Source organism: Ranitomeya variabilis, chromosome 3, assembly GCF_051348905.1.
Source record: "Ranitomeya variabilis isolate aRanVar5 chromosome 3, aRanVar5.hap1, whole genome shotgun sequence".
NCBI lineage: Eukaryota > Metazoa > Chordata > Amphibia > Anura > Dendrobatidae > Ranitomeya > Ranitomeya variabilis.
In genome coordinates, this window is record NC_135234.1 from 583859662 (window position 1) to 583885778 (window position 26117).

At 39.2% G+C, this 26117-nt stretch overlaps 1 protein-coding gene across 1 annotated transcript in view; it reads left to right on the plus strand.

Annotated features, from left to right (window-relative positions):
- Positions 1 to 26117, plus strand: part of LOC143818411 (protocadherin-9-like) — a 1862556-nt gene that overhangs the window by 1565177 nt on the left and 271262 nt on the right. The window lies entirely within an intron of this gene.

Here is a 26117-nt window from a genome sequence, read left to right on the forward strand (position 1 = left end):
CTTCCTTGCTCCCTAGCCCCCCTATGTTACCCTTGTGCCTGTCTCCTCTAGCCCTCTTGTGCCCTCTCCCCTGCCCCCTCGTCACCATTTGCTTGTGTCTTTCTCACTGCCCCTGTATGGAGGGGCTGCATTATACTATGAGGGGGGCTGCATTGTATTTTATGGGGGCTACATTGAGTTGTATGGCAGGGCTGCAGGGGGGGCCCCATTTGGAAGTTCGCACCGGGGCCCATAACTTTGTAGTTACGCCACTGGCTGGGAGCAATGCTGTGATATGTGAAAAAATATATATCCTTGATGATATGAATCCTTGATGAGCACAATAGGGTTAGCTTCATCTTCATCCTCCTCAATTTTTATTTGTTTCCCAGTTGGGCTGTTATTTTCTGTGCACTTCTCTAAGTTGTGAAACTGACTGAGGAGGAGTAGGAAGCTAGAGATTTCTTTGCCAAACACAATGTAGTTTAATACCTATTTCTTCATATATCACAACCATGCTCCAAGCTACCGATTAAGGTATATGGGATACAGCTCTTGTCAGTTGAATCACAGGTCTAGGTAGCTATAATTCTTTAGTTTACAGCCCATCCTCATGCATGACTAAGACAGGCTTCTGTTTTAATTATATCAGTGATGCCATTTACTCTCATTCTTTGCGAATCCCTTTAAAGGTTCTAGATTTTTTTTCCAGATTGACTGACCTTCATGTCCTAAAGTAATTATAAATTTTAATTTATTTTTACTTAGTTGAGTGGTTCATGCCATAAACTGGTTTAATATACTTTAGGAAATGGACTCAGCACTGTATAGAACTATTTAACTCTGCCTCTGCTAAACACATTTGATAGTCAAAAACACTTTTTAAAGGTCAGTTACTCCAACAATGAAATCTTGAGGGTGCATAACTGTTCATAGGAAGCCATTCCAGGTTTAGAAAAGAAAAGTTTATCACCTTCAAATAAAGTAACATAAGTTTATCACAGCTTAAAGGGAACCTGTCACCTGAATTTGGCGGGACCAGTTTTGGGTCATATGGGCGGGGTTTTCTGGTGTTTGATTCACCCTTTCATTACTCGCTGGCTGCATGCTGGCCGCAATATTGGATTGAAGTTCATTCTCTGTCCTCCGGAGTACACGCCAGCGCAAGGCAATATTGCCTTGCGCAGGCGTGTACTCCGGAGGACAGAGAATGAACTTCAATCCAATCTTGCGGCCAGCATGCAGCCAGCAGGTAAGGAAAGGGTGAATCAAACACCCAAAAACCCCGCCCATATGACCCAAAACTGGTCCCGCCAAATTCAGGTGACAGGTTCCTTTTAACAAAATGAATTCCGAGCCATATGACCTCTAAGTAAAATAATCCATTTTGCCATTGATGTTCTGAACTTATCACATTTTTTTCTCTTAACAGAACTTACTATTGCTGCTTCCAAAGCACCTAAACACAAACTAATGTCCGCCGAATCTACTAAAATCAATGGCTTTGGACAACATTCTAATGTGTATGCAGATATCGGCCAACTGGTAGAAGAGAAAATGACCAGGCATGTCCTATTTTGCACTGCCATTAACTTTGTTCATCTTGAAGTGGGTTCCCAGCAGAGATGTCTGTCGGTGGCTTTCACTGAGAGCGCATAGGAACACTCAGTCAAGCCTGCTCATCTATGTATGGAAGAGATTGGAGAGATAGCTGCAGGCTGAAAAGTAGCCATCTAATATGTATGGTTGGCTTTACGGTATATAAAATAGGAATCTAAGTGAGAGAAGGATCTCCTGACACAGGAAGCATATTAGATAGAGATGAGCAAATATATTTAATTAGAATTGAATTTAATCAAATATTTCAAAAAATATGCATTTGCCAAAACGCAGATTTTTTTGTAATTCACTTCTGTTCTGATTTAGCAAAACAGTGGGCTCTGTACCATAAGGGACTGTCAAAGGTTTAGAAATACAAATAATACTTATACTCACCTCTTCTTAGTGGTGATAAGAGGCTGTGAAGAGGACTGGTCAGGTGACATAGAAGAGTTGAGGGGCTGGAGAGTTGTGCTTTAAGATGAATTTATGTATTTTTTGTTGTAATATTAAAAATTGCATTTATTATGCTATTGCACCTGGAGAGATCGCAGACCATAATGTGGGACATTAAATTTGTGTAGAATAACTTTGCTGCAAATCAAATTTCCCAAAAAATCCACATGAGCAGGCGAATTTGACTCTTGACTCATCTGCACATCTTTAATATTAGATGTTCTGTTTTCATTATTTTAGCCAATGTGAGAGAAAAAGAATCATGTATGTTACATTTCAATATACCCAATTCTTTGTTTTAAAGGTTAAGAAGCTGCTATCCCATTCAAAAATATTGCATGCTTGGCTGAGCATGCATGTGTATGGAGAAGTCAAAAGAAATTGCTGTCAGCTGACAACTCTTGAGTGCAATGTTTGGTTAATCAGTGCTTGATCTAGAGACTGAAATGCTGATAAGGATATAAATCTATAGTTTGAGTTGTTGCCACATTGTATGGTGTTTCAATACATTCTTTTCATTGCAAACTTTCCTTTTTCATACATGACCTTTTACAGGGGAACTCCGATCAAAGTTGTCATATTTTTATAAATTGCAATCATCATATTATATAGCAATGTGTACTTACAATTGCTAATTTTGCCTTTTACCCAGCTAATTCTTCTCTTTTCCATTAGGTCTATGACATCTTATGATTAAAAACTAACTAGCTGAATCCTTCTAATCTCTATGTAGAAAGGAGGTCAATTTTCTCTGCACGAGTCATGAGTCACTGCAAAGGTTTATAACAGAGTGAAGGAGCGAAACAGCTTGGTCAGGAATTGCAGAAGGGAATGAGTCATACATGTACAAGAGACTTCCCTTTTCTACATAAATCAGAAAAAATATATGAATTAGCTGGGTAGAAAGATAACATGAGCAAATTTAAGTACACAGTGCTATATAGCAAGGTGACTGCAATATATTAAGAGGATAAAAACTTTGATGGGAGTGCTTCTTGAAGCAAACTTTTCAACTGCATCCTGCAGTCAACTAATATTGGATATAGAAATGATTAATTTTTTTCATTCATTATATACAGTACAAACCAAAAGTTTGTACAACCTTCTCATTTAAAGATTTTTCTGTATTTTCATGACTATGAGAATTGTAAATTCACACTGAAGGCATCAAAACTATGAATTAACACATGTGGAGTTATATACTTAACAAAAAAGTGTGAAACAACTGAAAATATGTCTTATATTCTAGGTTCTTCAAAGTAGCCACCTTTTGCTTTGATGACTGCTTTGCAAACTTTTGGCATTGTCTTGATGAGCTTCAAGAGGTAGTCACCAGAAATGGTCTTCCAACAATCTTAAAGGAGTTCCCAGAGATGCTTAGCACTTGTTGGCCCTTTTGCCTTCACTCTGCGGTCCAGCTCACCCCAAACCATCTCAATTGGGTTCAGGTCTGGTGACTGTGGAGGCCAGGTCATCTGGCGTAGCACCCCATCACTTTCCTTCTTGGTCAAATAGCCCTTAAACAGCCTGGAGGTGTGTTTGGGGTCATTGTCCTGTTGACAAATAAATGATAATCCATCTAAACGCAAACCGAATGGAATAGCATGCCGCTGCAAGATGCTGTGGTAGCCATTTTGGTTCAGTATGCCTTCAATTTTGAATAAAACCCCAACAGTGTCACCAGCAAAGCAGCCCCACACCATCACACCTTCTCCTCCATGATTCACGGTGGGAACCAGGCATGTAGAGTCCATTAGTTCACCTGTTCTGCGTCACACAAAGACACGGTGGTTGGAACCAAAGGTCTCAAATTTGGACTCCTCAGACCAAAGGACAGATTTCCACTGGTCTAATGTAGATTCCTTGTGTTCTTTAGCCCAAACAAGTCTCTTCTGCTTGTTGCCAGTACTTAGCAGTGGTTTCCTAGCAGCTATTTTACCATGAAGGCCTGCTGCACAAAGTCTCCTCTTAACAGTTGTTGTAGAGATGTGTCTGCTGCTAGAAATCTGTGTGGCATTTACCTGGTCTCTAATCGGAGCTGCTGTTAACCTGCGATTTCTGAGGCTGGTGACTCGGATAAACTTATCCTCAGAAGCAGAGGTGACTCTTGGTCTTGCTTTCCTGGGGCGGTCATCATGTGAGCCAGTTTCTTTGTAGTGCTTGATGGTTTTTGCAAATGCACTTGGGGACACTTTCAAAGTTTTCCCAATTTTTCAGACTGAGTGACCTTCATTTCTTAAAGTAATGATGGCCATTAGTTTTTTTTTTTCCTTAGCTGCTTTTTTCCTGCCATAATACAAATTCTAACAGTCTATTCAGTAGGACTATCAGCTGTGTATACACCACACTTCTACTCAACACAACTGATGGTCCCAACCCCATATATAAGGCAAGAAATCCCACTTATTAAACCTGACAGGGCACCCCTGTGAAGTGAAAACCATTTCCGATGCCTATCTCTTGAAGCTCATCAAGAGAATGCCAAGAGTGTGCAAAGCAGTCATCAAAGCAAAAGATGGCTACTTTGAAGAACCTAGAATATAAGACATATTTTCAGTTGTTTCACACTTTTTTGTTAAGTATATAACTCCACATGTGTTAATTCATAGTTTTCATGCCTTCAGTGTGAATTTACAATTTTCATAGTCATGAAAATAAAGATAAATCTTTAAATAAGAAGGTGTGTCCAAACTTTTGGTCTGTACTGTATGTAGTGGTTAAGTGGACTAGTTACCTCTACATTGATAAGCAAGAAACAATTAAGTGAGTATGAAGAGAGCAACAATTATCTTAAAACACAATGACTGTGGGGAGGGATTACAGTCTGTGTACTTTGCCGCATACTGCTGCATGATGATGCATTATACATTAATAAAAAATACATCACTTTTTGTTACCCGTATATACTACTACTACAATTGCTACTACGCCTACTACTACTACTACTAATAATAAATAGCATTCTATGTTTCCTAAGTATTGTCATTGTGTGAAAAAATGTCTTACCTTGCACTAGGATGAGCAATTTACTGTATCCTAATCCATCTTCATTTTATGGAGAAATCAAATCAAAATAGATACAAAGTAACTGTAGCATCTGACAGAAGCATGTTGTGGAAATAGCAAATGGCTTCTATGACCTTGACAATCATCTGCATAGCTTTTTCTCTTAACCATAATCTAAAAACTTAAATAACCACTTTATTCAGATAACTTGCTTTTACTGAAATGTCTTTGAAGCAAGACATTGCCATTCCACTGATCGATGACTTGAAACAAATATGTTCACTCTGCTGCACAATCTAACCGAAGCATGCAACAAAAACTATACACCTGCAGAGCAAATACCGAGAAACAAGCACCAAGAGATTAATTCAGTAAATCTGTACGTGTTTAAAGACTACTAACGGTTTGCAATTAAATAGGGTAGAAAAGATCATCAAGACTTTTTATCTTTAAACTGATAGATATATAGACAGATATATAGATAAATATAAAGGTGATAGATAATTAGATTGTTGTAACAGTAAATATGAAAAATAAGTAGAAATAAAGCATTGAAGGGCACCTTCCCTAAGCTTCTCTAAAACAACAATTTAGTTATTTGCAGCAAAAAAGACATAATAGTAAACATTTATAGCAGGAACATTATAAAAAAGTACAGCGGCAATAGATGGGTTTTCTTAAATCCTAAGGTTTTATTTTATCATGTGTGGAGAGAAATGTAGATTTTATCTGTTACCGTCGAAATGCTGGGTTGTTTCCATAAACCACCAGCAAGGGATAAATCTGTGTGTATTTTGAGTTATAACAAGCTGGAACATCAATGCAGCATCATGCTGGAAATGGAATGAAAACACCCCAGGCAAGCATTGTAATATCATCACTGAGGCATTGTCACAGTACATCATAAACTACATATCACTTGTGTTTTGGATTTTGAACTTATCAGTTTTATGTCAACGATCTTAGACCCCATGGATTTGCAGCTGCTGCTAAAACAAAAATCACCTGCTTAACACAAATGACTAAGATACAGGGGATCAGAATTTTATTCTGGAAGGGGTTTATAAGCTGATCATGAAAAAAAAAAGAAATGCCTGCATTACACAAGCTTTATGTCAATATTTGAATGGAGGACTTATTCTTTAAGTGTTACTGGACAACTAACGACCTTGAAAATGTGAAGGATTGCTATTTTTTCCTCTGTGGCATGATAGTGATGGTTTAGACAAGTACTGTAAAGACAGTTGCACCATATAATGAATGAGCCGCAGAGCTTAGTGAACAACTCGGATCATTGTCAGTCTGACATCTGGAGTTGGCGTTCATGTTTCACTGCTGATCATTGCCTTTCATTGTTTTTCAATAGAGTATCATGTATAAAAATATCTGAAATATGAAGTAGTTCTCATTATTATGCTTTGCACAACTGTAATAATAGTATATATGGCAAAGCTAGATAAATGGAGAGATAGACAGACACACAGATAGAAAGACAGATAGATGTAAAAAATGTTAAAAAAATAAGTAGCAGTATTAGTATGTGACAAGGTGTTTACCTTTAGAGGAATACAACAAGAAAAGCAAATAAATAATTATGAAAAGCAAGCCAGCACTCCAATAGTTTATCTGCAAAAAAGGCAGACTCTTTCCTAGCACATAAAGTGAAGAGTACCATTTTGGCTCATGAGCCTTTCTCAAGAAACATCTGGGTGCTCTGATTTATATAGTGGTTTGTACTATAGACAAAGTGAGACAAATGCAAGTATGCAGTAATACAATTAACCCCTTAACAACCAGATATATTTTTGCTTTTGCATTTTCATTTTTTTACTCCCCTTATTCCCAGAGCCATAACTTTTTAATTTTTTCATCTACGTGGCCATGTGAGGGTTTGTTTTTTGTGGGACGAGTTGTAATTTTGAATGACACCATTGGTTTTAAAATATTGTGTACTGGAAAATGGAAAAAAATGCCAAGTGCTGTGAAATTGCAGAAAAAGTGCAATCCCACAGTTGTTTCTTTAATTTTTTTTACCATGTTCACTAAATGCTAAAACTGACCTGCCATTATGATTATCAAGGCCATTATGAGTTCATAGACACCAAACATGGCAAGGTTCTTTTTTATTTAAGTGGTGAAAAAAATACCCGTTTCGTCTCCATTTATTTTGTGATCTTGGACAGGGTGAGGGCTTATTTTTTGAGTGCAGAGCTGACATTTTAATTATATCATTTTGGTGCAGATACTTTCTTTAGATCTCCCATTTTGCATTTTAATGAAATGTTGCAAAAAAACTTAATTCTGGTGTTTTTACTTTTTTTATCGTTACACAGTTTAACGATTGGATTAATTATTTTTTGTATTGATAGATCAGGTGATTCTGAACGCCGGGGTGCCAAAATGTGTATGTTTGATTTTTTAATTGCTTTATTTTGAATTGAGCAAAAGGGGGTGATTTGAACTTTTATATATTTTTTATTTTTTTATATTTTTAAAAATTTGTTTTTTAACTTTTTGCATGCTTCAATAGTCTCCATAGGAGACTAGAAGCTACATTTGTCCGATCGGCTGTGCTGCATAGAGGCAATGATCAGGTTGCCTGGATGTAGCAGAAATGCTCACTTGCTGTAAGCACTGATCAAAAGTCAGCGCTCATAGCAATCTGGCTATGGCAACCATAGAGGTCTGCTGGAGACCTCTGGTTGTCATGCCAACCCATCAGTGACCCATGACCATGAAACGGGGTCACCGATGGGTGGGATTTCTAGCGCACTTGATGAAAGAGCAAGTTTAATGCCGCTGTCAGAGATTGATTGACATTTAACTAGTTAACAGCCGTGGGTGGATCACGATTCCATTTGTGGCTGTTGCTTGCCCATGTCAGCTATTTATATCAGCTGTTTATGTGCCCAGAAAGGTGCGGGCTCAGTGTCAGATCCCGCAACAAATGAGGGGAGTCCGACATCGGCCTACTATTACACCCGATGTCGGAAAGGGGTGAAAGAAGCACTTCCACTATTTTATTCATTAAATGTTAGTATACATGAATGTATTGTAGTATTAATGTAATATTATACCCAGCTACCGCTGCTTTCGCCGGCGTTCTGTGACTACACCACAGCTCTGACTAGCCAGCTCACTCTATGCTCTATGAATAAACCAGAAGTCAATTTTATAATCAAAGTCTATGGGTTCCTCTTGCTGTCTCTTTATTGCAGTGTGTTAGGGTTGGTGGATTGCACTAAATAAATTTAATAAAGAAGTGCAATCACAACCCGGGGTCCACCATGCAGAGATGTAAAACTGCAGCTAATGCAAACAATGGCGGAACACAGAGCGAGCGATATCTAGCTCGCACCGAGTTACACGTCACTCAGAGAACAGCACACAAAGCTGTGCCACTTGCACACAGAAACAGAAAAGATGCTCTGCAATAGAGCTGTGTCATTCGCACACAGTAATGAAGTAGATGCTCTGCAATAGAGCTGTGTCACTCCCACACAGTGGAATAGAAATGACGCTAGATATGATCCCTGTTAATCTCACAGGGGATCGAAATCCACACATGGGGTAAATAGCAAACAGTGTTCACACAGTCAGCAAAACCACTCAGCCAATTCCTCTTCAGAGGTGCCGGAATTCTAATGGCTAAACGCCAGCCCTGAATTCACTCAGAGAAACTACTCTCCGGAGGTGCCGGAATTCTAACAGCTTACCGCCGACCCTCAGCACATGCTGACATAGACCACACTGTTGCAATGTCTCATACAAACACGTAAAATGGTTGATACTAGCCCACCGGCGTGCACCTCTGAGAGCCTTTTTTTCACTTAAAGCTCAAGTCTAGTTGGACAGGACCTTGATCGTGGACCAATCAGGAGCTTCCACATTACCAGAGCAACTGACGACCGACCACCGACCAAATAATAGTCAGTAACCACTAATACTAAATTTCTTATACAGTCACCGACCCAAAAACACTCTATCACCTACAAAGACACCCATATACATGGTCACTCATCTAGACAGGCATCAACCTCCATACTTACACACTAAACAATTCAAACCAGTAAATAATTCATGCTCGAGTTGGTAGCACAAATTTGTGCTTTTACTACATTGTCTAATCTTAAAGAAGACCTGTCATCAGTTGATTTCCTGATGAGCACATCCTTCTTTATAGCAAGACAATTTGAATGTAAATGTGTTTTTGTGGTTCCCAAAAAAAAAGTATGCTTCTAATGGTGTTTGCACTACATATTTATGTAAAAGTGTGCTAGTATCAATATTTTTCATCAACCATAGAGGCAAGAGAACCAATTTTGTATTAATACATGAAGCATTTTTATTATATGGTTAAAAATATTAAACAGTTTGACAAATCTGAGGCTTTCAACATTTAAGGAAATGTGATGAAAAAATGCCTTAGTTTCTAGAAACATGAGCAACTGTAGATCTTGAAGGATTATTAAGTTCATCTATTGTAAGCCATAACAACTTGTAAAGTAACTTTTAATGTTGAATTACTAAAAGCGCTATTTATTATTTTGTGTCTGATTTCTAAAAATGAATTTCTTGAGAACAAGTGTTTCTTCTCTCATGTCTCTGCTGGTAAAACTTCCATTATAGTATGTCTGAATAGTCTGAGTTCTTTGTATCAAACATTTGTCACATCTGTTTGAGGTTGTAAAGCTAATAGTGACTAAAAAGACTTCAAATAATGTGGAAAAGATTAGAAAAAGAATGATTCTGGTGCATTGTTATGGATATTTTTTAAAGAAGAGGACAGCATAGATGGAATTTTTTTGAAAAAGCATAATCATAATTTCTAATACTCTTGATATGCAAGCTTCAAATGAATAGCTGTATTCATGTTTGAAATTTGCATAACTGATAATAGTGAAGTTTAACACTCATAGGGGATGGGAAATGCTTGTTTATTGGAGAAGTAATGTACAATAGATCAGGTTTATATATTATCATTATATGCCAACATTTTTCATATAAATCATCAAACTCAAAAGTGCATTGCTGTTTGGTGACAGATCCATCCCCCATCATCAGACTGGAATAAAATGCAACTATAATGTAGGTTACAAACCTAATTTACATGTAGTGTTCATTCTTGTCTTTACAAACTTCATTTAGTCTGTTCTTGGATCTGCTAGATGCTAGAGTCAAATGTCAGCATGGAATATGATAAAGCCAAAACACTACTTTACATCCATCTGATAACTGTCACTGCTCTATCATCTCATAGAGGCATGGAGTCCCAGAATACATGGTACTGGTGCTACCATATAAAGCGATCTTGAGGATTGTAAGATAAAAAAAGAAAACATCTGTTTAACCCCTTTCTGCCATTGGACGTACTATTCCGTCCATGTGGGGTGGGCCCTAATTCCCAAGGACGGAATAGTACGTCCAGCACGATCGGCCGCGCTCACGGGGGGAGCGCGGCCGATCGTGGCCGGGTGTCAGCTGCCTATCGCAGCTGACATCTGGCACTGTGTGCCAGGAGCGGTCACGAACCTCCCCCGGCACGTTAACCCCCCGGCACACCGCGATCAAACATGATCGCGGTGTGCCGGCGGTACAGGGAAGCATCGCGCAGGGAGGGGGCTCCCTGCAGGCTTCCCTGAGACCCCCGGAGCAACGCGATGTGATCGCGTTGCTGCGAGGGTCTCCTACCTCCTATCCCTGCAGGCCCTGGATCCAAAATGGCCGCGGGGCTGCATCCGGGTCCTGCAGGGATTACTTCCGGGTGCCGTGCAGGTGCTTGTAAGCCTGCACGGCTGTAAGTGAGATCGGTGATCTGACAGAGTGCTGTGCACACTGTCAGATCACCGATCTGTGATGTCCCCCCTGGGACAAAGTAAAAAAGTTAAAAAACAAATTCCCACTTGTGTAAAAAAAAAGAAAAAAAAAATCCTAAATAAAGAAAAAAATATATATTATTCCCATAAATACATTCCTTTATCTAAATAAAAAAAATCAAACAATAAAAGTACACATATTTAGTATCGCCGTGTCCGTAACGACCCCACCTATAAAACTATATCACTAGTTAACCCCTTCAGTGAACACCGTAAAAAAAAAAAAAAAAACGAGGCTAAAAACAATGCTTTATTCTCATACCGCCAAAAAAAAAGTAGAATAACACGTGATCAAAAAGACAGATATAAATAACCATGGTACCGCTGCAAACGTCATCTTGTCCCGTAAAAAACGAGCCGCCATAAAGCATCATCAGCAAAAAATAAAAAAATTATAGTCCTCAGAATAAAGCGATGCCAAAATAATTATTTTTTCTATAAAATAGTTTTTATTGTATAAAAGCGCCAAAACATAAAAAAAATTATAGAAATGAGGTATCGCTGTAATCGTACTGACCCGAAGAATAAAACTGCTTTATCAATTTTACCAAACTCGGAACGGTATAAACGCCTCCCCCAAAAGAAATTCATGAATAGCTGGTTTTTGGTCATTCTGCCTCACAAAAATCGGAATAAAAAGCGATCAAAAAATCTCCCGTGCCCGAGCATGTTACCAATAAAAACGTCAACTCGTTCCACAAAAAACAAGACCTCACATGACTCTGTGGACTCAAATATGGAAAAATTATAGCTCTCAAAATGTGGTAACGCAAAAAATATTTTTTGCAATAAAAAGCTTCTTTCAGTGTGTGACAGATGCCAATCATAAAAATCCGCTAAAAAACCCGCTATAAAAGTGAATCAAACCCCCCTTCATCACCCCCTTAGTTAGGGAAAAATAAAAAAATTAAAAAAATGTATTTATTTCCATTTTACCATTAGGGTTAGGGCTAGGGTTAGGGCTAGAGCTAGGGTTAGGGCTAGGATTAGGGCTAGGGTTAGGGCTAGGGTTAGGGTTGGGGCTAGGGTTAGGGTTAGGGCTAGGGTTAGGGCTAGAGTTAGGGTTAGGGCTAGGGTTAGGGCTAGGGTTGGGGCTAGGGTTAGGGTTGGGGCTAGGGTTAGGTTGGGGCTAGGGTTAGGGCTAGGGTTAGGGTTAAGGCTACAGTTAGGGTTGGGGCTAAAGTTAGGGTTAGGGTTGGGGCTAAAGTTAGGGTTAGGGTTTGGATTACATCTACGGTTGGGAATAGGGTTGGGATTAGGGTTAGGGGTGTGTCTGGGTTAGAGGTGTGGTTAGGGTTACCGTTGGGATTAGGGTTAGGGGTGTGTTTGGATTAGGGTTTCAGTTATAATTGGGGGGTTTCCACTGTTTAGGCACATCAGGGGCTCTCCAAACGCGACATGGCGTCCGATCTCAATTTCAGCCAATTCTGCGTTGAAAAAGTAAAACAGTGCTCCTTCCCTTCCGAGCTCTCCCGTGCGCCCAAACAGGGGTTTACCCCAACATATGGGGTATCAGCGTACTCAGAACACATTGGAGAACAACTTTTGGGGTCCAATTTCTCCTGTTACCCTTGGGAAAATACAAAACTGGGGGCTAAAAAATAATTTTTGTAGAAAAAAAAATATTTTTTATTTGCATGGCTCTGCGTTATAAACTGTAGTGAAACAATTGGGGGTTCAAAGCTCTCACAACACATCTAGATGAGTTCCGTAGGGGGTCTACTTTCCAAAATGGTGTCACTTGTGGGTTTTTTTACTGTTTAGGTACATTAGGGCTCTGCAAACGCAATGTGACGCCTGCAGACCATTCCATCTAAGTCTGCATTCAAAATGGCGCTCCATCCCTTCCGAGCCCTCCCATGTGCCCAAACAGTGGTTCCCCCCCCATATGGGGTATCAGCGTACTCAGGACAAATTGGACAACAACTTTTGGGGTCCAATTTCTCCTGTTACCCTCGGGAACATACAAAACTGGGGGCTAAAATATAATTTTTGTGGGAAAAAAATGTTTGTTTTATTTTTACGGCTCTGCATTATAAACTTCTGTGAAGCAGTTGGTGGGTCAAAGTGCTCACTACACCTCTAGATAAGTTCCTTAGGGGGTCTACTTTCCAAAATGGTGTCACTTGTGGGGGGGTTTCAATGTTTAGGCACATCAGTGGCTCTCCAAACGCAACATGGCATCCCATCTCAATTCCTGTCAATTTTGCAGTGAAAAGTCAAACGGCGCTCCTTCCCTTCCGAGCTCTCCCATGCGCCCAAACAGTGGTTTACCCCCACATATGGGGTATCAGCGTACTCAGGACAAATTGTACAACAACTTTTGGGGTCCAATTTCTTCTCTTACCCTTGGGAAAATAAAAAATTGGGGGTGAAAATATAATTTTTGTGAAAAAATATGATTTTTTATTTTTACGGTTCTGCATTATTAACTTCTGTTAAGCACTTGGTGGGTCAAAGTACTCACCACACCTCTAGATAAGCTCCATAGGGGGTCTACTTTCCAAAATGGTGTCACATGTGGGGGGTTTCAATGTTTAGGCATATCAGGAGCTCTCCAAACGCAACATGGCGTCCCATCTCAATTCCAGTCAATTTTGCATTGAAAAGTCAAATGGCGCTCCTTCGCTTCTGAGCTTTGTCATGTGCCCAAACAGTGGTTTACCCCCACATATGGGGTATCGGCGTACTCAGGACAAATTATACAACATCTTTCGGGGTCCATTTTCTCCTGTTACCCTTGGTAAAATAAAACAAATAGGAGCTGAAATAAATTTTGTGTGAAAAAAAAGTTAAATGCTCATTTTTATTTAAACATTCCAAAAATTCCTGTGAAACACCTTAAGGGTTAATAAACTTCTTGAATGTGGTTTTGAGCACCTTGAGGGGTGCAGTTTTTAGAATGGTGTCACACTTGGGTATTTTCTATCATATAGACTCCTCAAAATGACTTCAAATGAGATGTGGTCCCTAAAAAAAAATGGTGTTGTGAAAATGAGAAATTGCTGGTCAAATTTTAACCCTTATAACTCCCTAACAAAAAAAAATTTTGGTTCCAAAATTGTGCTGATGTAAAGTAGACCTGTGGGAAATGTTACTTATTAAGTATTTTGTGTGACATATCACTATGATTTAATTGCATAAAAATTCAAATTTGGAAAATTGCAAAATTTTCAAAATTTTCGCCAAATTTCCATTTTTTTAACAAATAAACGCAGGTAATATCAAAGAAATTTTACCACTATCATGAATTACAATATGTCACGAGAAAACAGTGTCAGAATCACCGGGATTCGTTGAAGCGTTCCAGAGTTATAACCTCATAAAGGGACAGTGGTCAGAATTGTAAAAATTGGCCCGGTCCATAACGTGCAAACCACCCTTGGGGGTGAAGGGGTTAAAAGATGACACCAACACCAGAGCTCCCCTTTTCAATGAAATATGTGGACATATCACTACCCAAAAGCTCACCTAAAAGGGGTATAACTATTTTTTTAAGAAACTCCTGTTCTGACATCATTTTAACAAATATAGAGTACTGTGCATAAATTGGGGGTACACTGTGTCTTCTTTTTTTGTCATAAATAATTAGTATTTTACATTTAGAAAAGTGGTCAGATTTTTACTTAGGAAAATACTATTCAAAGATGCCTCTTGTCTATTCTTTTGGCTCTCACATTTCCTTCCTTTCCATAGATTCCAACATTTACACCTCCCCACATACTCTCATCACTGGGAGCAGTAATTAATGATCTCAATGCATCATTCATGCTGTGGCTTCTTCAAAGAGCCGTATCCCCATAGTTATTCCCATATTTAGTAATGAATCTCTCCGTGATCAGTGTCCTCTGCCTGATTTTCTTAGACAGGTTGTCTGATGGCTAATTTAGAGCAATCAATACTAACAGTTTGAAGCCAAGGTGCTGCATTTCTCGAGCCTTGCACATGCACTCTTGACCTTGGATGTGAGTCTCATTTTAAGTGTTTCCCATAGATACCTGCTGCACAGTGAACTACCTACTGGTTATTTTTCTGTCCCACAGAGGTTACCTGTGATGCATACTCCATATAGATGCTGATTTCCAATTGAGACACCACTCTTTGTCTTCCCACATGTTGGAAGCTCTAAGCATTGCCTACTGACAACTTCCTTCAATCAGCTGTTACTGGTGCCAGTTGACACTGAATGTGATTAACTGGGGAGCTGCACACCACAGCTCTGTCAATCGTTTACTTGCAGAGGATTTGCACTGTATTTCTGCCCCTATTAAAATAAATACGGGTGGATATGTAATTACCCTCTGTGGTCATTATGCAGGTGATGATGAGCTGTGTTGTTCTGTTCTGCAACTGACAACATCCAGCCACTAACAGCCCCAGGAACAGCTTACTTGTAGGTATGCCAGCTGTCGGACCTTCAGTAACCCGACAATGATTACCTACTCAGAGGTTAGGCCATCAGTATCAAAGAACTGACAACTAGAGATGAGCAAATTTGATTGGGTCCTGCTTATTCGGCAAGCTATAACTCTTAACAAACAAGCTACAGCGGGAACCCGGATACATGGAGAGCTGATCAGCTGTCTGGTGCCACAGCTGCATGTGTCACGGCTGTGTCACTGTCACAATACATGCATGGAGAGCCCAACATACAGGCTACCCATGCATGTGTTGTGACAGTCAAACAGCCATGACACATGCATCTGCGGCAGCGAACAGCTGATCAACCAGCGAGCTCCAATGTATCCGGGATCCCGCTGTAGCTTAGGGTACTTTCACACTAGCGTTTTTGGCTGTACATCACAATGCGTCATTTAGGAGAAAAAACGCATCCTGCAAAGTTGTCTGCAGGATGCATTTTTTCCCATAGACTAACATTAGCGACGCATTGCAACGTATAGCCACACGTCGCAACCGTCGTGCGACGGTTGCGTCGTGGTTTGGCGGACCCTCGGCACAAAAAAATGTTACATGTAACTTTTTTTGTGCATCGAGTCTGCCATTTTCAACCACGCATGCGTGGCCGAAACTCCACCCCCTCCACCCCGGACATTACAATGGGGCAGCGGAAGCATCCCAAGACTGCTTCTGCTGCCCACATCGGGCATTTTTTTCACAGTATGCGTCGGTACGTCGGGCCGACGCAGCACGACGGCCCCGTACTGACGCTAGTGTGAAAGGAGCCTTATTTGGTAAGTGCTATATCTTGCCAAGTAAGCAGGGACCCAATCAAATTTGCTCATCTCTACTGACAGCCCCTTTAAATTGTGTTGGCCATAAGAACTGAATTGTCTGCTTTCTTGTATAACTGGTAAATAAAATGTTAATTTCCATATGATTTATAATAAATGCTTCCAAAAGTCAGTAAACACATCACTTGCATAATACACTTCTTTGATATGTACTGTATTTTCCATGTTTTAATCAATTATTTCAAATCAAAGTGGACAACCTGTAAACAGTGGTATAATAGTGCTGAAAAGCAGACTATATTAAGGGAAATTTTGCTTATATTTTGTAAGATATATATGTGAATTCATAAATATATATATATATATATATATATATATATATATATATATATATATATATATATATTGTCCAGTCTCCAGGTTAATGGAGCACTTCACTCCTGGACAACCCTATGTTCCCACAGTGAGTTTTTGGTGAGTTTCTTTGTTGCGCATTTTCTCCACCATTTCTGCACCTAATATGTAAATTGGGTTACATGCCATTTTTCATTGAGTTTTTGTGTGCTTTTTTCTATGTGTTTAAATTGTGTTATTTACTTTGGGTTTTTAGTGCATTTCCATGGTGGACATGCATCAAAAATGCATGCAATCCGCACATGACTATATCAATAAAGTTTTGTCAAAGCCAAATTCCAAGAAGAATCAAAAAGAAAGTAGCTTTATTTAAAATATGACGTACTAAAATGAGGCAAAAATCTCAGTGTCAAAAATGCAATAAAAATGCATGTAAAAAAATACTCTCAAAAATGCAATGAAAAAAATGCAAGTAACCTAATTTACATAATAGGTCCAGAAATGCTGCAGAAATTCTAACAAGATCAGCTGTCATGTGCCGGCAATGAGCAAGCACCAAAAAGGGGGGGGCACCCAATGACGGACACTGCACGTTATTGGGTGTTAAGGGGATAAACGGAATATGATAGCAGGTTTTTCCTATGTAATCTGAACAAAACATAATATTACCTTAAAACACAGAATTCAGGGATGTGTCATTCATCAAGCTGTGTGCTCTTGTTTACTTACAATGAAGCTGTAAAAAATACAAAACACATTAGGGTCTCATCTGGGTCTTAAGGTTAGAAGATTGTTGAAAACTTTTCACCTTTAGTGGTTGTGTGTGACACAACCACTATTATATCAAAGTTATCAGCTGCTGCAACATCCACAAATTTGTATGCAATAAAGATAGTGCACTGCTGATTCAAGAACGGATAGTAAAACAAATTAATTGAAGGTGGTTTATTTGTCAACACGTTTCAATGTCAAATCTGACTCCTTCCTCAAGACAACCACATGTGTTCAAGGTTAGCTTTTGAGCTCTTCTCATGCTGCATCTAAGAAATCTGATTGAGTGACAACTGTGGCACCAGTAAACTAAATGATACATCAATGGAATCAGGGTCTACATTATGCTGCTCTTGGATGGGATAGCAAAAAATCTGGTGACATATTTCCTTTAAGATGTTTATATAAAAAATCAAAGGGGAAAGAATAAGATGCACTGAGTAATGGGCAATAATCTAATTTAATACATGGGGTCAGATCTGGAAAAAAAATGAACCCAGTGTCTTATCTGTTTTTGACCATTTTCTATTCAATATGATTGGAAAGTAAAAAACAGCAACCCTCACTGTGTGCAAATCCGTCACTGGAATGTCATGCATTAGGAATTGTGAGTAAAATTGGGCAAACCCGAACTGTAAAGTGCAAACTCCAAACACGGACATCTTCTTAAAGTTTGTTTTAAAGTTCAGGAGTCTGGAGAGAGGAGAGAGAGAGAGAGAGAAAAAGAGAGAGATTCAATGGGGTTAGGGGGGTTAAGGTTCAGATTCAAGTTCGGGTACAATTCTGATACCCGAATCAAACTTTGTACTCAATTTCGGGTGTGTACCCATGTGTGCTCATACCTAAGAGTGAGACAGGAGAACCATTAATGTAGACCCTTGGATACTATCCACTAGGCAATAAGATGCAGTACATTTTACTTTCATTTAAGGTGGTGATGTGGCCTCTAATCATTTAAAGTGGCATTGGAATAATCTGCACGCTGATGAGATTGTCATAAACTGGTTATTGTTTATTTAAACATAGTATTCTGTGAAGAAGAGTTAAGACATGCAGCACTGTAAACCCATGTGTTTCAGTGAATTGACTTAGGAATATTTTTTTATTATTATTAATTTATTTTATAATAATTGTCAAAGTTCAGTTCAGAATTGATAAAGTTTAGTTTGTGATTTCCAAAACACGGGCCAGTGCTCAGTATATATTTTGCAACATTTTTGCAAGAGGACAACCTGTAAACAGTGGTTTTATTATCTCTCTGAAGTGTAGACTGCATGAAAAGGAAAGAAAAAGTGATGATCCTCCTAACAAAATGAGTTAAAAAAAGTGCAAAGACTTGAAATCATTGCCTATGTAGGCCATAGGGTGAGAAGAAGATCTGTTGATGGTATGGGTTAACATGTTGTTCAGGCAGCAAGTGATAATGAAGACAGATGTGAAACATTGAGAGAAATACCTGTGGATTATTAAAGAAACCAAGAGAATGCAATAGGGATTTAGAACAGAAATCTCACAAATAATTGTTTATAGTTTTAGAAAACACACATGACAGCACAACAATAATGGGGAACTTGATTATCCTAGTAGTGGTTTGATGCCATGTAGAACACACACGTGTAAATGTAGTGAGAAACATAGACAGATTACATAGATTACATTCTACAAACACTGTAAAAATATCTTACGTTTCATTCCAACTCTACATCAGCCTTCATAGTCACTGAAGCCAAGCATGAGAAGCATTTACGGGACTGTGCTTAGGGACACATTTACAATTCATATAGGTTGAGATGAATTAAACTGCGAGTTTGATGAGGATGTCAGGCACTGAGATAGAGGTGACAATGGAGAGTCAACTCAAAAGAACAGGTTTTGTTGCAGCGAGATCAATTCAGGGAATGTATAAGGAATAACAAATGAGTGAGTGTGAGCGGAATGAGAGTCTGTTGTAATGGTCAGGACACAGTGATTGCTAAAAATGCGGACAAGTAACAATGTTAGAGAATCTCTGCAAGATTGATAGAAACAGCAGATTGATAGTGATTTCTACATATTAGGTAACAATTCTACTTGTAAACGATATAAGATGTTCTCTCAATACATACATGTATTTCTGTAAATATTTCTTAATATATTCACTGAATGTAGTGTGCAGTGCTGTATAAAGGTAATAGGCTGGTGTGGAAAAATGCTGCAAATTAACAATGCGTTCAAAAATAGAAATAACAGATAATTTTTATCAATTAGCAAAATGCAAAGTGAATGAAAACAGAGATATAAATTAAATCGTCATTTGGTGTGACCGCTCTTAATATTGCTATTATTGTTTTTATCATGTTTCATTGGTCATCAGTATAGCGTAATTATATTTGATTGCAGATAAGCAATATTTATATATGCTAACTGTAATAAGAATTTAGATTCTGACATTCTTAATTATTCACTGGGGATGAGCAAGCACTAAAATGCTCTGATGCTCATTACTCAAACCAAGCAATTCCTAATGCTTGAATACTGAGTATTGCGTATAAAGGGCGTTGATGGAAAATCAGAACATTTTCCTGCAGACCATAGAAAGAGGTCTGGAGGGCAGTGAAAATGTTGAAATGAATGGAAGAATTGCTGAACATAAGGAGTTGCTGGATCCTGGCTCTCCCATCCTCGAGAGCCACAGCTATGAAGGCCGCGGCCTGGGTTCAGGCCTTTAGTGGTTCCAGGAAAGCATCCTGTTGCGGACCACAGGCTCCTTCCACCTCCAATGTCTCACCAATTTTGCTTTTTTCCGATATTCCTCTGGTCACACGTTAAACTGTAAGGGTTACTAATTCAATCCAAAAAGATTATTTGAACTTTCTCTGGAGGTTGTGAGCACTGTAATGTAACTCTAACCACATTACACTCTATGGATTAATAATTAAATCCAGAAAAAAAATCAACATTTTTTTGCAGTTTTATATACCATTGTAGTATAACACTAACCACGTTAAATTCTATGGATAACAATTTTTGTCAAGTTATGCCGATGATCACTTAGCGCAAGCTTTCAATTGTCCCTTATCACTTACTGCCATGCTTGTCTTTCTGTCAGCCAAGCCGTACCCTTAAGTACTAACTGGTTGCTGTCATAATCATCAGAATCATCATTGTTCTCATCTACTCTGTGTTGTACATTGAGTTTGCCTTCTTTTTCACTATGGAAAATGCCCATTCCAAATTATGTTTCAAGGAAGCAATTGCATGATCTGAGTTATCTGCTGGCTTGCTAACTAACTAACTCACACCTTGTCACGTTGTTAGAGGTACACTTATTGCATCACCAGCTAGTGGATATTGCTGCCTTTATAGACATGCTGATGTTTTCTCATCCCTGTGGAAGATGCAAAGCATCATCATTAACTACACAAAAAGGGATTCACGTGCAAGAGAGCATAGGCCACTGTCTTTGAGCTCCAAAGTGCACTGCATTCTAGAAACAGTACTTGAAGCATGCATTTTAGCCAGACACAATACATGAGTTTTATAGCTCACTGGGTGACTGTGTTCATTGGCCAAGATGCACCACCACAACTGTGACAAATTGTAAGGCCTGCACAACTGGAAGGTGAGTATGTTTCCACCACCAGACTGAGATCATCTGTCTCCTTCTACATCTCCTCCAGATCCTGATTAAGTGACATGAACCTATCAACAAAAACCACAGGGAATATCATTGATTCCACACTTTGATCACTTTCTGTTCACACATGCAAGGCAAATTGCTGACAAGCAGTTTTTCAGCTTGAAAGCCTGGGGGAGAAAAACCATATGTCTGAGGATTTTCTGCTTTGCATCAAGCTGCAACTCATACGTGGATGGCTTACCGTGAACAGCAACTCTGAATTTTTGTGATATACAATGTCCAGAATATTCTGCCTGCCTTACAGTCAGGTAAGGTGATTTGTTCTCTATGCAAGGTCCATGTCCTGAATTTAAAGGGAACCTGTCACCCTCCGAGGGTGCTATTAAGTAAAACAGCTACCTTCAGAAGCACTAAGGCTGCATTCTGTGAAGGTGGCTGTTATGTTTAGCATCCCTAGGTATGCTGAAATAATCACTTTTATAAACTTGGCGCCATACCTCTATTGAGTCAGCGAGGTATGATTTCTTCCTGACTCAAGCACCTCGCAGCAGTCCATCATCCCACCGGGTGCCACCTCCTCTCTGTCATGACGTCACCAGTGCCTTCATGTAGCCGAGGCTCCAGATCCCGTCCCGCAGTGGGTTAATTGTTTTAACCCCTTTACATCCAATGAGTGGGTTTCCGCCTCATGACGTGCTATGTCCGTCATGACTTTGAACTGTCACTACGTGTAAAAACATAGTGATAGTTTAGTGCCGACAGGTGTCATTGACAGCTGAGGGGCACAGTAACAGGAGCAGGGACCCATGCCTTTGGTCCCCACAGCCATATCGCTGTGATCGGTCAGTCAATCTGACTGACCAATCACAGTATGATCACGCATGAGATGCTGAAATATGAGCACATTTTGCCCGTTCAGTGCAAGTGCTCAGTGCTGCCAGTGGGTGAACTTCTGCACTAACAGCCACGTATGGTGTCAGCTGTTAAAATGAGAATTCAACTTTTAATCCTTATAATTTCCTTACAAAAAAATTGTGTTACAAAAATTGTGCTGATGTAAAGTGTACATGCTGGAAATGTTATTTATTAACTATGTTGTGTGACGTAACTCTCTGATTTAAGGACATAAACATTTGAAAATTGTGAAATTTTCTACACTGTTGCAAAACTTTCATTTTTTTCACAAATAAACGTAAGTCATATCGAATAATTTTTACCACTGACATGAAGTACAGTTTGTCACAAAAAATATGTCTCAAAGATTTGGGATCAGTTGAATTGTTCCAGTGTTATTATCTCATACAATGACAGTGGTCAGATTTAAAAAAGGAGGCCATCATTAACATACAAAGTGGCTTGGTCCTTCACGGATTAAACACAGGTGATGCTTTTTGTTGATTAGCAAAATGAAAGTAATCTATTTTATGTAATTTCATGTGATAAGAGATATGCTAGGAGTAAGAGCGCCTCTAGCGCTTGAAATATGTAAACATCAGTTCTCATTATATGGATTATCATAGATTCTTTTAACTGAAGTTGCAGAAACTAAAGGTTTTTTATTTCCTCTTGCTGGATGGATTGGATGCTTTTTCAGTATACACTGTTGCACTTTAGCCCAAGTACAGTTCAAGCAGAGAATTCCAAAGCTGGATGGTGGTAAGTCTATTTGATCTCTCTCTTTCTTTGATTCTTACGGCATCTTAGTGCAGCAAATGAAAAACACCTAATGTTTACTTCATATCAAAATGAGTAGATATGTAGCAGTCCTATCTAACTTAAAACTGGCAGCAACTAGTGGGACCCAGCTATACCAATCTACTTTTTGGAGAAGTTTGTTTAAAAGTATATCTATATCCATACCTTTGAAATATAGCGAAGGCCAAGATAGTCATCTATGCATGAAAACATAGGAACTTGAGTGCAGAAAAATGTTCTATAATTCAAAATTGGCTATAACAGAAGCCATTTTGTGTGCTCAAGGACAGGAAAATGGTAAATAATGAATGGAGGTAGTTTGCAAGTTTAGGGCAACATGCCAGGAAATAGAGATGGGGATTTGGGTTGGATTAATGGCATCCTCAACATTGAGAAATACAGGCAGATTCTAATGCATCATGTAATATCATCAGAGAAGCATCTGTTGGTGCAGAAGCAAACATGCACTAGTGTTATCCATAACACAGATTAGTTCATGTTACAATTTCCTAACATTGGGTCCAAGTGCTATCCATTTACAACACAAAAAATAAGTATCTGAATGTATCCAAAATGAAGCAGTGGGTACAATGCCTAGTAATAGTATGCATTTTGGTCAAAGGGATAACATTAAACTGATCATAAAGTTACATGGCAGACCATGAAGGTATATGACAATCAGAACAGATAATAATTCATAATATACAGTAGATTATGTGAAAAGAAAATATTGTCCCATTTTATGCCACAGCGATGATGATGGTGATAAGAATAATAAATATTTTATTTAGAGCAATTTCTTTACATAAGACAGAACTAAAATATAAAAACCTCCAGAAAAGACTATAGTAATAAAGACTGAGGAATATTTTGATATTGTATGGCCATGTTCTTTTCTTATTATGAGGATGATGGTTTGCACTAGACTTCTCACCTCTAAGCAGGATGGTTTATAATATCTTAAATGTAAGTATTTTTTCACAAATAATCTTCTTACTATAGCCGGTTATATGATTAGCTACATTGACTTTGAGATCATTTAGCGATTGTAACAGTTAGAAAAAGAAGAATTCGCTTTGTCTCAATGGAAAACAACTAAATGACAAATTGTGGTACTGAAAGATTACAGAATCACCCTTTAACCACTGTGGAATTGAAGATACACTCTTAGTGAAGTTTATGGATACAAATACAATATTAATAGATGACATTACTAAGTGACCTCTTTCAAGGAGAGTCAAACTCCAATTGAAACAAATGTCAGTATTTTTTTAAAGAACCAGTATTCTCTGATGGCATGTAGCTTGGAGACATGCAGCTCAATCAGTCAGTGGGTGCATTTTTTTCTTCCCTGTAGTGATCTATCTTTAGTTAGACTTATAATAATGAAGAATTAAAAGGAATGTCATCATAAAATAACCTATTGTTTAACCTCTTCATGACATTGGGATTTTCCATTTTTTGTTTTTTCTCCCCTTCATCCAAGAGCCATATCTTATTATTTTGCAGTCCATATACCCATATGAGCTCTTCTTTTTTTGCAGAATGAGTTGTAAATTTGAATTGTACCATTCATTCTACCAAATGGTTTGCTGTAATTTGAAAAACAATCCAAATGCATTGAAATTGCAAAAAAGGATCACAATGGTTACTCATAGGTCTCCTTAGTGATATTCAGCTGACTTTGCTGTTTTCTCCTCATGTCTGACTGTCCCTCTGAGTTAGGTTCATGTAGCACTGTTGCACCTTCATGTGGTTTCCCATCCAGCTTTAGGGGATGCATTTTGTCTCTGGAATTTTGCTCTGCTGTGTCCTGAAGAGATTAGGTTCTCCAGCCTATCCTGTGCTAGCAGGCTTTTTATTAGGCAGCTCCACCTACCACTTCCTGCCCAAATGTTGGTTACTATTGTGTTTAGCTCCCATTAATGCATTCCTTTTTATTCCGCTTATCGTTACTGACCCAGCTGGTTTACTTGTCCTGCCTGACCTCTCTACCACTGAACTTGTCTTTGTCTACTGATCCTGTACTGCCTTCCCTGACATTGGCCGTCTGACCATGCTTTGTCTTTGCCACAGTACCAGTGCCTCCGACCCTATGATCAGATGTTGCAGTCATGGGAACTGACCTGGAGTGGTATCTAGTAATTACTTGCAGCCATGCTTGACACCACTGTGGTGAGCCACTGGGGAGGCACCAGATGTTGCAGAAGGGCCCGGGGGCACTCCTGTAGTGGTGGTGTCTGGGTGCAGGTTTTGGAGCTTTTTGGTGTTTGTGCAATCTCAAGCAGCCAGACACTCAGGTGAACTTGTAAACATAATAATTTTAATGAAATAAGTAATGGGGTACAGTCTCTATTTTAAAGTCAAAGTTCACAGTATATTGTGCATATGAAAGTAATGGTTCTCTCCTCATGAGACAAGCAAGGTTATGGCCTCTCAGGGCAGCTGGAACAGAGTTCTCTTCACTTGCTGTTAGAGGAAATGCTATGAGCAGTCCAAAAAATATTACACTGATGGAGGGACTTTCACAGTTTGGCGCTCTGTGGAAACACACTTCTGGAAGCACTCACGGTTTTGAGCCTACCATTCTCTTTCACAGGGGGTAGGTTAAACAAAGTCAGTGGTGTGGCTGCCACGTGGATCTGGTCCTGGCTAGAAGCAAACAGGATACCCAGCATGCTGTAGAGCACATGTGCAGTGTTATTTCTCCTGACTAGAAGAAGCTTTACTCCTTTGTGGAGGAGATTATGTGGAGAAAAAGGTCCCCTCAGTGTGGACTCGCATGGAAAATTATGCTGGTGAAGAGGATTGTACTCACTCACTGGCTCATGAGGTAGGCACAGGAGGCGGTTTTCATGCAGAGTCCAAGCAAGTTTATTTAACTTCATAAACTGCTTGGGCTGGCAAAACAAAACAGAGACTTGTCAGACGTAAAGTGAAAATAAACTGAATACAAATATTCCATATGGTATTGCGGGTCCGCTCGCTCAGGTCAGTGTTTTTTAACAACACACATGGGATGTCTCCACACCTCCATCCACAGACCCTGAATAAGAGACTCAGCTTCCATTTTATCTGCCAATCCACACCCCTGGGTTGGGATATGTGAGCGGACATTCCCACCCATCTCTTTTGACCGCTCATAAAACCTGGCCCTGGAATCACCAAATAACTCTCTCAGCACTATATGTGCTGGAGCATGCTTCCGAGCTCACATCACCACAGCTAACAACTGCTAGGACACATATCTCCCCTCAAGGACTAGTCCAGTGGCCATCTTACACTGGGAACAGTAGTGTCTGCTTCCTTAGGCAGCTTGAACAACCTAGAACTGGAAGTGACCTCAGGAAGTTTGTGAGCCTTGAGCTCCTCCCAGCCATTTCTATGGCAGCTTGTCTTGAGGAGAATAATCATTTAACTTTTATATACACACATTGGCCAGTAGATAGCAGCAAAGCACATTTATGAATCATCGATATACATTGCATTGCATTGTATTACATCTTCTAACTCACAGTGCCCAAACTAATTCTGACACTGGAACAACTCTACTGCCACACAACAACTGTC